The following is an 11712-nucleotide window of genomic DNA, read 5'->3' as shown; positions in this document are numbered from 1 at the left end:
GAGGTTTAATTGTTGTGACAGGAGCATCGTGCCAGAATGAATCCTGCCTGCATAATTATCCACAAAGATGCCACTGTGTTGTGCCATACCTCTACTCAACTGGAGTACTTTCTACTGGCTAATCAGTAAGTGCTACCTCGTTGGGTAATTGTATAGTGCTTTTGCTACACTACAGCTGCGCAAAGGGCCAGAAGAGTTGTGTCCAGTGACCACGTGTGTCTGTACCTTTGGCACGAAGATGCCACTGTGTTGAAAAAATCCGCAAATCTGCTCGCGGGTGGATTTTTCGGCAATTTCGCGAGTTTCGCGGATCGCGAAATTGCCCAAAATCCGCAAAATCTGCGAGTGGAATGGATTTTGCGCCCACACTTACTTCTCAGTAACGAATGTGCTTGTTCACTAGTAGCTTTACGAAAGGTAAGTAACTTTTACATCTAATAGAGACATCTAAACTCAGATTCCTTAACTTTGAATTAAATACCATAGCTATACCTTACTTGAGGAGGGTCTACAAACGAATCCTATAAATGTTCTCTAGAGAACTAGCCAGTCAAAACTAACAACCGGCCAAATGTATGTAAGAATAGCAGAACAAGAGCTAGACTCTTAACAGAATCCATGATTACTGTCACAGAACATATAAATATAAAACAACCTTACAGGTCGGAAATAATCAGTCCCAGAAGGAAAAAGGGTTGAGAACCACTGAAGAACCATCTGTTGAATGACAAACATTAACCCTTGTCCCCCTAAGGGGTAAAAAAACTTGATGACCGAAAGAGTCAATGCACCAACACAACACAGTATGATTTGAAGTAAGAAAAACCTGCCTGTCAAATGGTGGAGTTCTGGACTTTTTTGGTTCCGTCCAGAGGTGTCAGGGAACAACACCCAAAGACCCCGGAGTTCCACCTGCCTTGGTGCACAAATGAACAGAAACACGGGCTTCTCGATGGTGGCGTCAAAGACCAAAGGTTTATTACTGCAGGGACACAGAAGTCACAGAAACTACGCATGGGCAGTAACTAGGAGCCTGTTCAAATTGTACAAAGAGGGTTGCTCCTTATATACTAAATTTTGGCCTTCAGGCGAATTCTTCACATGTTAGTACATTCCCAAACCTTTGTGTCCTAAACAATAAATATTTGGCGTTGCACAGGAATCGTCAACAATATCTGATGTCAAAACATTACGAACGAGGGGTTCCCACTTTTCCATCATAATCTCATGTCAACTTTTCATTCAAGACCCGGACCGCCTCATCGTAAATTTCGTTACCTCCCCCTAATAAAGGCCCAGAAGGAAAGGAGCAGAGCCAGGTGCAGAAGATAGAAAAGCAGGATAAGGGATGTTTGTAGGTTGTAAATGGGCAAGGCTACCGGCTTCGGCCGCCTAATCGTGATCAGGACAATGGACACGAAGACCAGTTTAGCAGGACTGGCCTCGGGCAGAGGAGGCAGCCTTTGTCGAGTCATGCAGCTACAGCGTGATCTGGTTTAAGGTGCACGTGTCATGAAAGAGGTGAATCTCCGGCTAAGGCTACGTGTCCTTAATCGAATCGAGATGAAGTGATCAGAGGTTATTGCGTATGTGAGGGCAAGAAACACAAAATGGCGGCCATGATCTAAGATGGATGCCGTGGGTAGATCAGAAATGTGTTTATAAAAGGAGTGCTCTTGCTCGTAGCGTAGCGAAAACACCAGGATATGCTAAATGGATCATTTGCGGTTCGCTGATACCAATATTATGTATTTCCGACAATATTGAAAACACGGGTTCAAATCGTCACGGAACCTCAGACCCTCCTTTTGCCCTTACATAGGCAATTACTCAGTCTATGTCAGAGTCTAATTCTATGCTCATCAGGTCAGTGACATGCTGTTGTATCATCATCCTTTCTCGTGCCTTTTCTCCAAACGCAGGTGGTTTTCTAAGACAAGTTGCAGCACAAAGACTACACAGAGCAGGACCACACTGGATAATCAGGCAACATGAGAATAGGAATACTAAGATGACACCAATGACCATTGACAGCTCCTGAGGCGGAAGCCGGGAGAGAAACCTATCATTTTAAAAATTTGCATTTGTGTCACTAATTTCGCCGAAATACTTGTACTTTTAACTGAACCTCACTCACCCGTTTTCCTCCTGAAGCGGGCTCTCAGTCACTAAAACAGCGACCCCCTCGCTGCAACGTTAAGCATCAAACAATCTTCCCTGCCGCCATTCTCGGCGAGGGAGAGAGGCCACGCCCACTTAGGCCACGCCCACCCGCCGCCCTCGGTACTTAAACGCTGCCTTCAGCGCAACTTGTTTAGATTCCTGACAGCTCCTGAGGCGGAAGCCGGGAGAGAAACCTATCATTTTTAAAAATTTGCATTTGTGTCACTAATTTCGCCGAAATACTTGTACTTTTAACTGAACCTCACTCACCCGTTTTCCTCCTGAAGCGGGCTCTCAGTCACTAAAACAGCGACCCCCTCGCTGCAACGTTAAGCATCAAACAATCTTCCCTGCCGCCATTCTCGGCGAGGGAGAGAGGCCACGCCCACTTAGGCCACGCCCACCCGCCGCCCTCGGTACTTAAACGCTGCCTTCAGCGCAACTTGTTTAGATTCCTGACAGCTCCTGAGGCGGAAGCCGGGAGAGAAACCTATCATTTTTAAAAATTTGCATTTGTGTCACTAATTTCGCCGAAATACTTGTACTTTTAACTGAACCTCACTCACCCGTTTTCCTCCTGAAGCGGGCTCTCAGTCACTAAAATAGCGACCCCCTCGCTGCAACGTTAAGCATCAAACAATCTTCCCTGCCGCCATTCTCGGCGAGGGAGAGAGGCCACGCCCACTTAGGCCACGCCCACCCGCCGCCCTCGGTACTTAAACGCTGCCTTCAGCGCAACTTGTTTAGATTCCTGACAGCTCCTGAGGCGGAAGCCGGGAGAGAAACCTATCAATTTAAAAATTTGCATTTGTGTCACTAATTTCGCTGAAATACTTGTACTTTTAACTGAACCTCACTCACCCGTTTTCCTCCTGAAGCGGGCTCTCAGTCACTAAAACAGCGACCCCCTCGCTGCAACGTTAAGCATCAAACAATCTTCCCTGCCGCCATTCTCGGCGAGGGAGAGAGGCCACGCCCACTTAGGCCACGCCCACCCGCCCCTTTTTCTGCACATTTATGATGTGCAACTACCGGACGCGCAGCGGACGGGCGCAGCGGGCGCGCCGTCAGCGCGCCGAAGGCGCGCCAAAGGCAAGCCCGTCTGGGCCCGTCCGGGCCAAGACGGCCTTAGGCCTAGCCACTATGCCCAATCGGCAAAATGGCATCTCATACCCCAGAGACTCACTGCTTGCCTGGAACCGTGGAAAACACCCCCAGTGCAAATATATCCACAAGGAGGACACACCCTATGTAGGATGCACCCTCTGTAATAACCTCGAGGAAACGGAATGCCACCCAGGTCTCCGGCTCGGTCTCCTGAATTGCAGATCCCTGGTAAAGCATGCCCATGAAATCAACATCCTTGTCCAGGACTCGCGGCTAGATCTGCTATTTTTGACAGAAACTTGGCTAACCCCGCACAACGACTTCGATGTGGCCAATGCAACTCCCCCCGGCTACCAAATTTGCTGCCTAAATAGGCCAATCGGTAGAGGCGGAGGCTTAGCCATACTCTTCAAAGATCACCTTAAATGCAGAATCGAGACCGGATCTGTTAAAGACTGTGAGAACTGCTACTTCACAATCCAGATCTCTCCTTCCACCTCCCTTTCTGGAATACTTGTGTACCGACCCCCAGGATCCCTAGGGGAATTCACCAGCACTCTGATTGACCATACCTTACTCAAGTCCATCTCGGTCTCTAATTTCCTCCTCTTAGGGGACTTTAATATTCATTTCTTGGACCCCACGAATAATACCGCAGCAAACCTGCTTGCTGATCTCACCACAGCCGACCTCCTCCTGCAAAATCCTAAAGCCACCCACGAGAAGGGCCAACTCCTAGACCCCATTTTCTCTAACATTGCGAACCTGTACGCCCAGGACCCCACCCCCCTGCCCTGGACAGACCACATGCTGATTCCCATGCACTGGCCACTCGACACATCTCCAGGGCCTTCTTATAAAACCAGGGTACAAACCAGACGATGGCATAAATTAGTGCCAGAGGAATGGGAAGCCAAACTACGCAACACCATCCCCCCTTTGTCCACGGACCCTAATACCGCGGACAGAGAATTCATGGATTGGCTAGTCCAACCTCTAGACAGCTCCATTCCACTGACTAGCTCGCTAAAACACATGAAAAGAATTAGTCCTTCCCCCTGGTACACACCCGCCCTCGCCTCTCTCAAAAAGCATTGCAAAAAGACAGAACGCCTATGGAGAAAAAACAAAACAGCTGAAGAGAAAAGCGTCTACCTCTGCTCCATGAAAGCTTACAAACAAGCCCTACATGACGCAAAAAGGACTTATTTCGAGGAAAAGATAAAAAACTCTGCCTGCTCATCCAAGGAGACCTTCTCCATTTTTAAAGAACTCCTCCGTGTCCCTGCCCCCCCCCAGAAACCCATGGACCCCAAAGAAGCCGAGGAAAAATGCGCCATGTTGGCCTCCTTCTTTGATGAAAAAATAAAAAAAATACTCTCCTCCCTCCCACCTGCCAACTCCAACATCTCAGAAAGAGCCAAGGAGCAGACGACTCCCGTAGACAAACCCTTTTTAGAGTCGCTCGGCCCGGTCTCAGAAGAAGAAGTAAGAATCACATTTGCCTCAACCAAGAGCGGAGCCCCTAGCGACCCGGTCCCCATACGTTTCGCAAAAATTATCATGCAGACTATAGTCCCTCAACTGACTGCCCTGATCAATATCTCACTGGAACAAGGAGTGGTCCCTCCCACCTGGAAGGAAGCCGTAGTCAAAGCGCTTCTCAAGAAACCGTCGCTTGACCCCACTGACCTCTCCAACTACAGACCCATTTCACTTCTCCCCTGGATAGGCAAAGTCGCCGAAAAATTAGTTAACAAAAAGTTGTCACAATATCTCGAGTCAAACCATCTTCTCAACGACTCGCAGACTGGCTTCAGACCTGGCCAAGGCACAGACACTGCACTCCTTGTGGCAGTGGAAAGAACCAGGGAAATCATCGACTCAGGAGGATCAGTGGCAGTGGTCCTCCTAGACCTAAGTGCGGCCTTTGATACGGTCAGCCACCAGGTTCTAATCCACCGCCTCGGGACTGTTGGAGTTAAGGGCAAAGCCCTGAAGTGGCTCTCGTCCTTTCTCTCCCGACGCTCTTATCAAGTATGGGAAGGCGAAAGCCGCTCCTCTTCCATCCCCCTCCAGTGCGGTGTGCCACAGGGCTCTTCCCTGAGCCCTACGTTATTCAACGTTTATATGGCCCCACTGGAGGAACTTGTCTCACCCTTCGGAGTCACCATCGTCAGCTACGCCGACGACACGCAACTGGTGGTCACTCTCTCCCACCCCAAACTCGAGCCCTCCAACCTCCACGACTGCCTTACCAGCGTTTACCAGTGGATGAGCGACTCTGCCTTGAAGCTTAATGGCTCCAAGACAGAGATCCTGGTCCTCGGACAAAAAACGACTAACATCCCTTCCAACTTCTGGCCCGCCTGCATGGGCGAACCTCCCACTCCCAAAAAGGAGGTCAAGAGCCTTGGCGTGTGGCTGGAGACCGACCTTACCTTCCGGACCCAGGCCAGAAAGACGGCCGGAACCTGCTACGGGTTACTTAAATCCTGCAGGAAAGTAATCCCTCTCCTACCCTTCCAGTCGCGCCTTATGCTGATCCGGGGCTTAATCCTATCCAGGTTGGATTATAGCAACGCCATCTACCTGGGCGCCCCGGAATCCACCTTCCAAACTCTGCAAAAGGCTCAGAACGCCGCCGCCAGACTCCTAACAAGCACCCCGGCCAGATCATCGGCCAAACCCGCTCTTAGGAAGCTACACTGGCTCCCGATCAAAGAAAGGGTCACTTTCAAGGCCCTCTGCCTGGCCCACAAGGCTCTCCATAACACCGGCCCCCCCATACTAAATAACTGGATCACCCCCTACAGACCCACGAGAGCGCTTCGCTCAGAGCACGGAAACCTTATCACGATCCCCATGGTAAAAAAGGCCCGGACAGGGGGTCGCCGCTTCTCGGTAAACACCGGACTCAAGTGGAACGCACTCCCTCTGAACCTCAGAACAGAGCCTGATCTACTTCGGTTCAGAAAAACCCTCAAAACTCTCCTCTTCCCCTAATCCGGTCTCTTACCTATCCGCTCCCCCTCATGAGTAACAGGGTTCTAGCGCTGGGATACCCCCGTGGTGACTACGCGCTCTACAAAACTCTAAATTAGAACCTTCCATCCCCACGCTGAGATCAGAGTCCAAAACCACTCCATGAAGGACCAGTTTCCCTTGTCTACGTGAATAGAGTCGGAAATCTTGTGTAGCTTAGAGATCGCTCATAGACTGTTGGAGCATTATTAGGAATAAAGACACAGCAGCTCGATTGGATCATTCTGCATACCCCACCTCGATCTGCAAGGATAACGTCTAGAACCATACGGTTCTGCAACGTCATGAGTCTATCCGCCTGAAGCTCAGCTGTCAAATTGCTAAGGGCACCAGCAGTTTCGGTAATAGTAGATTCAACTACCCGTGTTAGCTGACGTATGTTTCTACTATTGGCCATAGGCCCCCAGAACGGAAGGAAGCCTTTGAAGAAGTCTCCAGCTTCCTGACCAGCAGTATCTTCCTTGCTGAAGACACCTCTCGCTACTCTGGTTCTGTGGTAGTCAGATGAAGCAGTGTATGTCGGGGGCAACAATCGAGCAATATAGCATGATCCTGAAAAGTCGGCAGGCAACCATGTATAAGCTCTATCTCGACAGAAGAAGTATGTACCCCTAGCAGTAAGAAAGGCAGGGGAAGAGTTAGCCGGAAACACATAAGTCTCTACGCACTCACTCCTCCCTAGCTGAGCTCTCGGATTTCTCCCATTACCTTGCAAACAGACCTGACCTCGGTGAGGTACGACCCAGATTGGAGTTGAGCTTTTACGCTTGCTTTCTCCTAAACTAAGGCGATACTCTGAAGTATTCCAACTTAAATATACTCGCAGTTCGTCTCTAGGGTATGATGGAGTATTATTGACGTCCTTGATCATGTCAATAATTCCCTGGACTAAAGCTTTGTTGGCAGAGTTATATTTAGTGGAACGTGGTGGACGTGGAGGATAGGTCTCAAGGGCATAAGCAAAGATGGTTTGAAGGGCCTGAAATGATCCATTGTAGCTGAAAGGCAAAACCAGATAAGGAATACCTTTATCCATAGTGTGGGGTATCAAGCCACACACCCAGCAGTCTGTAGTGTTAACTACCAGTTGGTGTTGGTGCAAGAGCTGTACAAAAGTGTTGTTAATGAACTCTGAGCGTCGGGCTTGCTCATGTTCGGGAAACGAATGAAAAGAGTGTATAGAAGAAACAGTAGAAATAGCAGGATCAAGGGGAGGTACTGTAGTAACTGGCACAAAAATCAAATTTATACTGAAAACGATTCCACCCACCAACGTTATCAAAACAATCAAGAATGTAATGGCACATTGCATCAAAAAGCATTTGCTGTGAAGGATTCTGCAAAGTCTGTTTCTGCGAACATAAATCACATTTTCTCGTTGCAGCGCAGGAAGCTCCATCTTCTACAATCCGCTTGCGACCACTGATGATGTGTACGTAGATGAAAATGCCTCTATCAGCCCTGGGAGTTCCCAGAACCAACAGAAGGATCGACCTTGTGTCAGACCCCTGCAAATTCAACTAGGCACACAGCCACGACCCTACGGCTACCCAGACGGCAAGGCAATTTTAAAACAACAAAATAATAGCAAACTTCCTGGCTGGAGGCAAAAGTTCAAAATTTCAAAATATCACAATAGACAGTTGACTGCTTTATTTGTCCATTTTACGGTTTCGTAAATTATATCTTTGCTTCGCAGGTACTGTCTGATCGGCAAATAGCGTTTCACTGGTGGCTGTTGCAGTGTTCAAGTTCGCAGATGACAGAGTTTTTTCTGATGCAGGGGACAAATGTTCAGAGTTCAGAGGAGTCTTTTCTGAAGGAGAGTCAGAGCTTGGAGTGTCAGTGATCAATTCAGCATCGCTGAAAGGGATGAATTTTGGCGTGCTTTCAAATTCGGAGGAACCAATTCCCTTCTTCACCCAGTCGTCGTAAGGAAGTGGCAAAGGTACACGCTTTACGTGGGATGCATGCACCCAATGCTTGCGACCAGCCACACGAACTGCTGTTCTTGTTACGAGCAGGACTTGGAAGGGGCCGACGAATCTCGGCTGAAGGTTCTTCGTCCTCGCGAAATTCCTGATAACCACAAGATCTCCTGGTTTCAGCTGATGCCCTGGACTCTCCGGAGGCTTTGGTAAAGCATCGAAAACCTGTTGGTGAATAAGACTCAATTTAGCAGTCAAGTCGTAAAGGTAGTCTATCAACATAGGATATTCTAGAGAACAAAACTCCTTAGGCCTCGGCACACCCCAAATATTTGCCGGACGGCCAAACACTATCTCATAAGGGCTAAGCCCCACTCTAGAATGTACAGTTGCTCTCGTTGATAACAAAGCCAAAGGAAGTGCGTCTGGCCAGGCTAAACCTGTGGATGCTTGTATTTTAGCTAGTTTCAGCTTAAGGGTGCCATTGTAACCCTCCACTAAACCAGCAGACTGGGGATGGTTCGCACTGTGGAACTTTTGTTTCAGACCTAGGCCGGCACACACACTCTGCATAACTTTCCCTATAAACTCACTTCCGTTATCTGACCATACAATCCGTGGCATACCGAATCTAGGGAAATATTCTTTGAGAAGAATCTTGGCAGTTGATAGGGCAGTATTGTCCTTTAGTGGGTATGCTTCAATCCACCTGGAAAAAGCACAGACTACCACCAGAACATATTTCAAATTATTACAGCGATCCATGTGAATAAAATCTAACTGAATCACTTCAAAGGGGCAGGAAGGAGGAGCGAAGTGACCAGCAGGAGTTGGAGTTCCCTTGCCAGGATTATGCATCAGGCATACCATACAATTTTTCACCACTCTCTCTGCACACTTACTGATTCCATCATTCTTCCAGACTGGAGCCAACATCTTACAGATTCCTTTAGAACTTATATGCGCTACTCCATGCGCCATTGTCACCACTGCAAGTACATACGCGTCAGGCAACATCCATCGCTGCTGTTCTGTCAAATCAATCCAACACCCATTCGAATCCAATTTGCCCGTACTTTCTTTCCATACACGTTTTTCCTCCTCAGTTGCTTCTTTCTGAATCTCTTTCACACTTTCCATTGTATCCTCACACATTCCAGAGTCAGCAATCCATCTTGCAGACGTAGCAACATACATTCTGCTCATCGTGTCTCTAGCTGTCTGTTTAGCAGTTTCATCAGCAAAAGCATTCCCGCGACCAACATCATCCGTGATTGCTTTATGAGCACTGCACTTTACAATCGCAACTTCAGTCGGCAAGGTTAGAGATTCCAACAAGTCGTTAACTAGCTGACCATGTTGAATCTTAGTCCCATGGGACGTAATGAAACCTCTTTCTCTCCACAAACGGCCAAAACTATGGGCCACGCCAAATGCGTACTGACTGTCTGTAAAGACATTCACTCTCTTTCCCTTAGCTAAAACACACGCTCTTGTTAGAGCTATTAATTCTGCAGCTTGGGCAGAATTCTGACTCACTCTTGCAGTCTCCACAATCGTCTTCAAAGTCGTTACTGCGTAAGCAGCAGTCACATCACCATTCTCCAATTTAAAACATGACCCGTCCACATACAGCGTGCCATCTGGATCGGATAACGGAGTATCCTTTAAGTCAATGTGTCCTTTTGTCTCTTCCTCCGTTTTAAAACAACAATCATGTGGTTCGGAATCACTCGACTCTTGATCAGTCGGCAACAGCGTTGCTGGATTCAATACATTACATCTTTTGATCTGAATATGACTCGCTAGTAATGTCAGCTCGTAACCAGATAGTCTCGCACTGGTAAGGTGTTGTGTCTTCGTTCGATTCATGAGTGTATCCACCGCATGAGGAACCATGACCACTAGCATGTTGTTCATCACCAAACCAGCAGATTGTCGAATGGAAGCCGCAGCTGCCGCTGTAGCTCTCAAACAACTAGGCAACGCTCTAGCTACCGGATCTAATGTTGATGAAAAATACGCACAAGGGCGTTGTTTATCACCAAACTTCTGTGTCAGAACACTCAACGCGCAACCTTCTCTCTCGTGAACGTAGAGCGTGAATGGCTTGCTGTAATCAGGTGTACCCAATACAGGAGCTGAACAAAGTGCATTTCGTAATTCAGAAAAACTCTCCTGACATTCATCAGACCATGGCACCGGACTCGGAACATTTTTCCCAGTCAAAGCTACCAAAGGTTTTGCTAAAAGAGAAAAATTTGGGATCCACTGCCTACAGTAAGAGGTAATACCTAGGAAGGCACGTACTTCTCTCTGTGTGCGTGGAACATTCATCTGTGTAATTGCTTTTATTCTCTCTGGGGTCAACTTCCTTCCCTCCTTTGACAAGAGATGACCTAGGTAGGTCACTTCTTGGCAGCAGTATTGCATTTTCGAAGGTGACACCTTGTGATTCAAATTAGACAAATGATGCAATAACGAGATCGTAGCTGCTTTGCAAGTTTCCTTGTCATCAGCAGCCACTAAAAGATCGTCTACATACTGTACTAGAGCAGAACCTGGAGGAAGGACAAAGGAATCTAACTGGCTTTTTAATGCTTGACTGTAAATAGATGGGCTCTCACAATAGCCTTGTGGAGCGCGTTTGAATCTGAAACTTCGACCTCCTAGACAGAAGCCGAAAATATCTCTGCTTTCCTCGGCTATTGGAATGCTGAAAAAGGCATTTTTCAAGTCGATGACTGAGAACCAAGTGGCTGTAGCAGGAATTAATGTTAACAAGGCAGTAATGTCTGGGACCACAGGAAACTGCGGAACTACAATCTTATTAACTTCTCTAAGGTCGATAACAAGTCTATACACAGGAGGCTTTGTAGGATCAGTTTGTTTCAAAATCGGTAGTACAGGACTGTTACAGACATTTCCTCTCGTTTCTTCAACCACACCTTTCTTAATCAAATCTTGCACAATCAATAAAAGTGCACGCTCACCTTCACTAGATATTTTGTATTGCGGAATTCTTGGAAATTTTACATTTGCTTTCAAAGTGACTACATATGGTGGTATTTCTAAAAGGCCTACATCATTAGGACCAGTTGCCCAAAGAGAATCAGGGAGTGAACGTAGCTCTGGCGGGAGTGCATCCATTGACAAGTACATCGGAGAAGTGATATTTTTACCCAATGTAAGCTGTACTCCTTCCGGAGAACAGTACAATGTCGCATATAGTCGTTTTAACAAATCTAAACCAAGCAGATTTTCATTACAACCTGTCGTCAAAATCAGGGGTGCTTTCAAGTGACACGGTCCAACAGAAATAGACAAAGGACCAGATATCGGGTTGTAAACAGGGGCGCCTGAAAAACCTACAGAGACATTAGTTGAGCCGGACAAAGGTGCGCCAGGGAGTTTCGCATGAATGATAGAACTTTTTGCGGCACCAGTATCCAACAGAAACGGTTCGACT

The 11712-nt window shown here is 47.5% G+C and overlaps 1 protein-coding gene across 2 annotated transcripts in view; it reads left to right on the top strand.

The window, feature by feature from the left end:
- LOC147706797 (calpain-1 catalytic subunit-like) overlaps positions 1 to 11712 on the top strand; it is an 861968-nt gene that overhangs the window by 440119 nt on the left and 410137 nt on the right. The gene's annotated exons all lie outside the window — the stretch shown is intronic.

This window comes from Lissotriton vulgaris, chromosome 6, assembly GCF_964263255.1.
Source record: "Lissotriton vulgaris chromosome 6, aLisVul1.2, whole genome shotgun sequence".
NCBI lineage: Eukaryota > Metazoa > Chordata > Amphibia > Caudata > Salamandridae > Lissotriton > Lissotriton vulgaris.
Note: the sequence above shows the minus strand (reverse complement) of the source record. Positions and strands in the feature narration are given on the sequence as shown.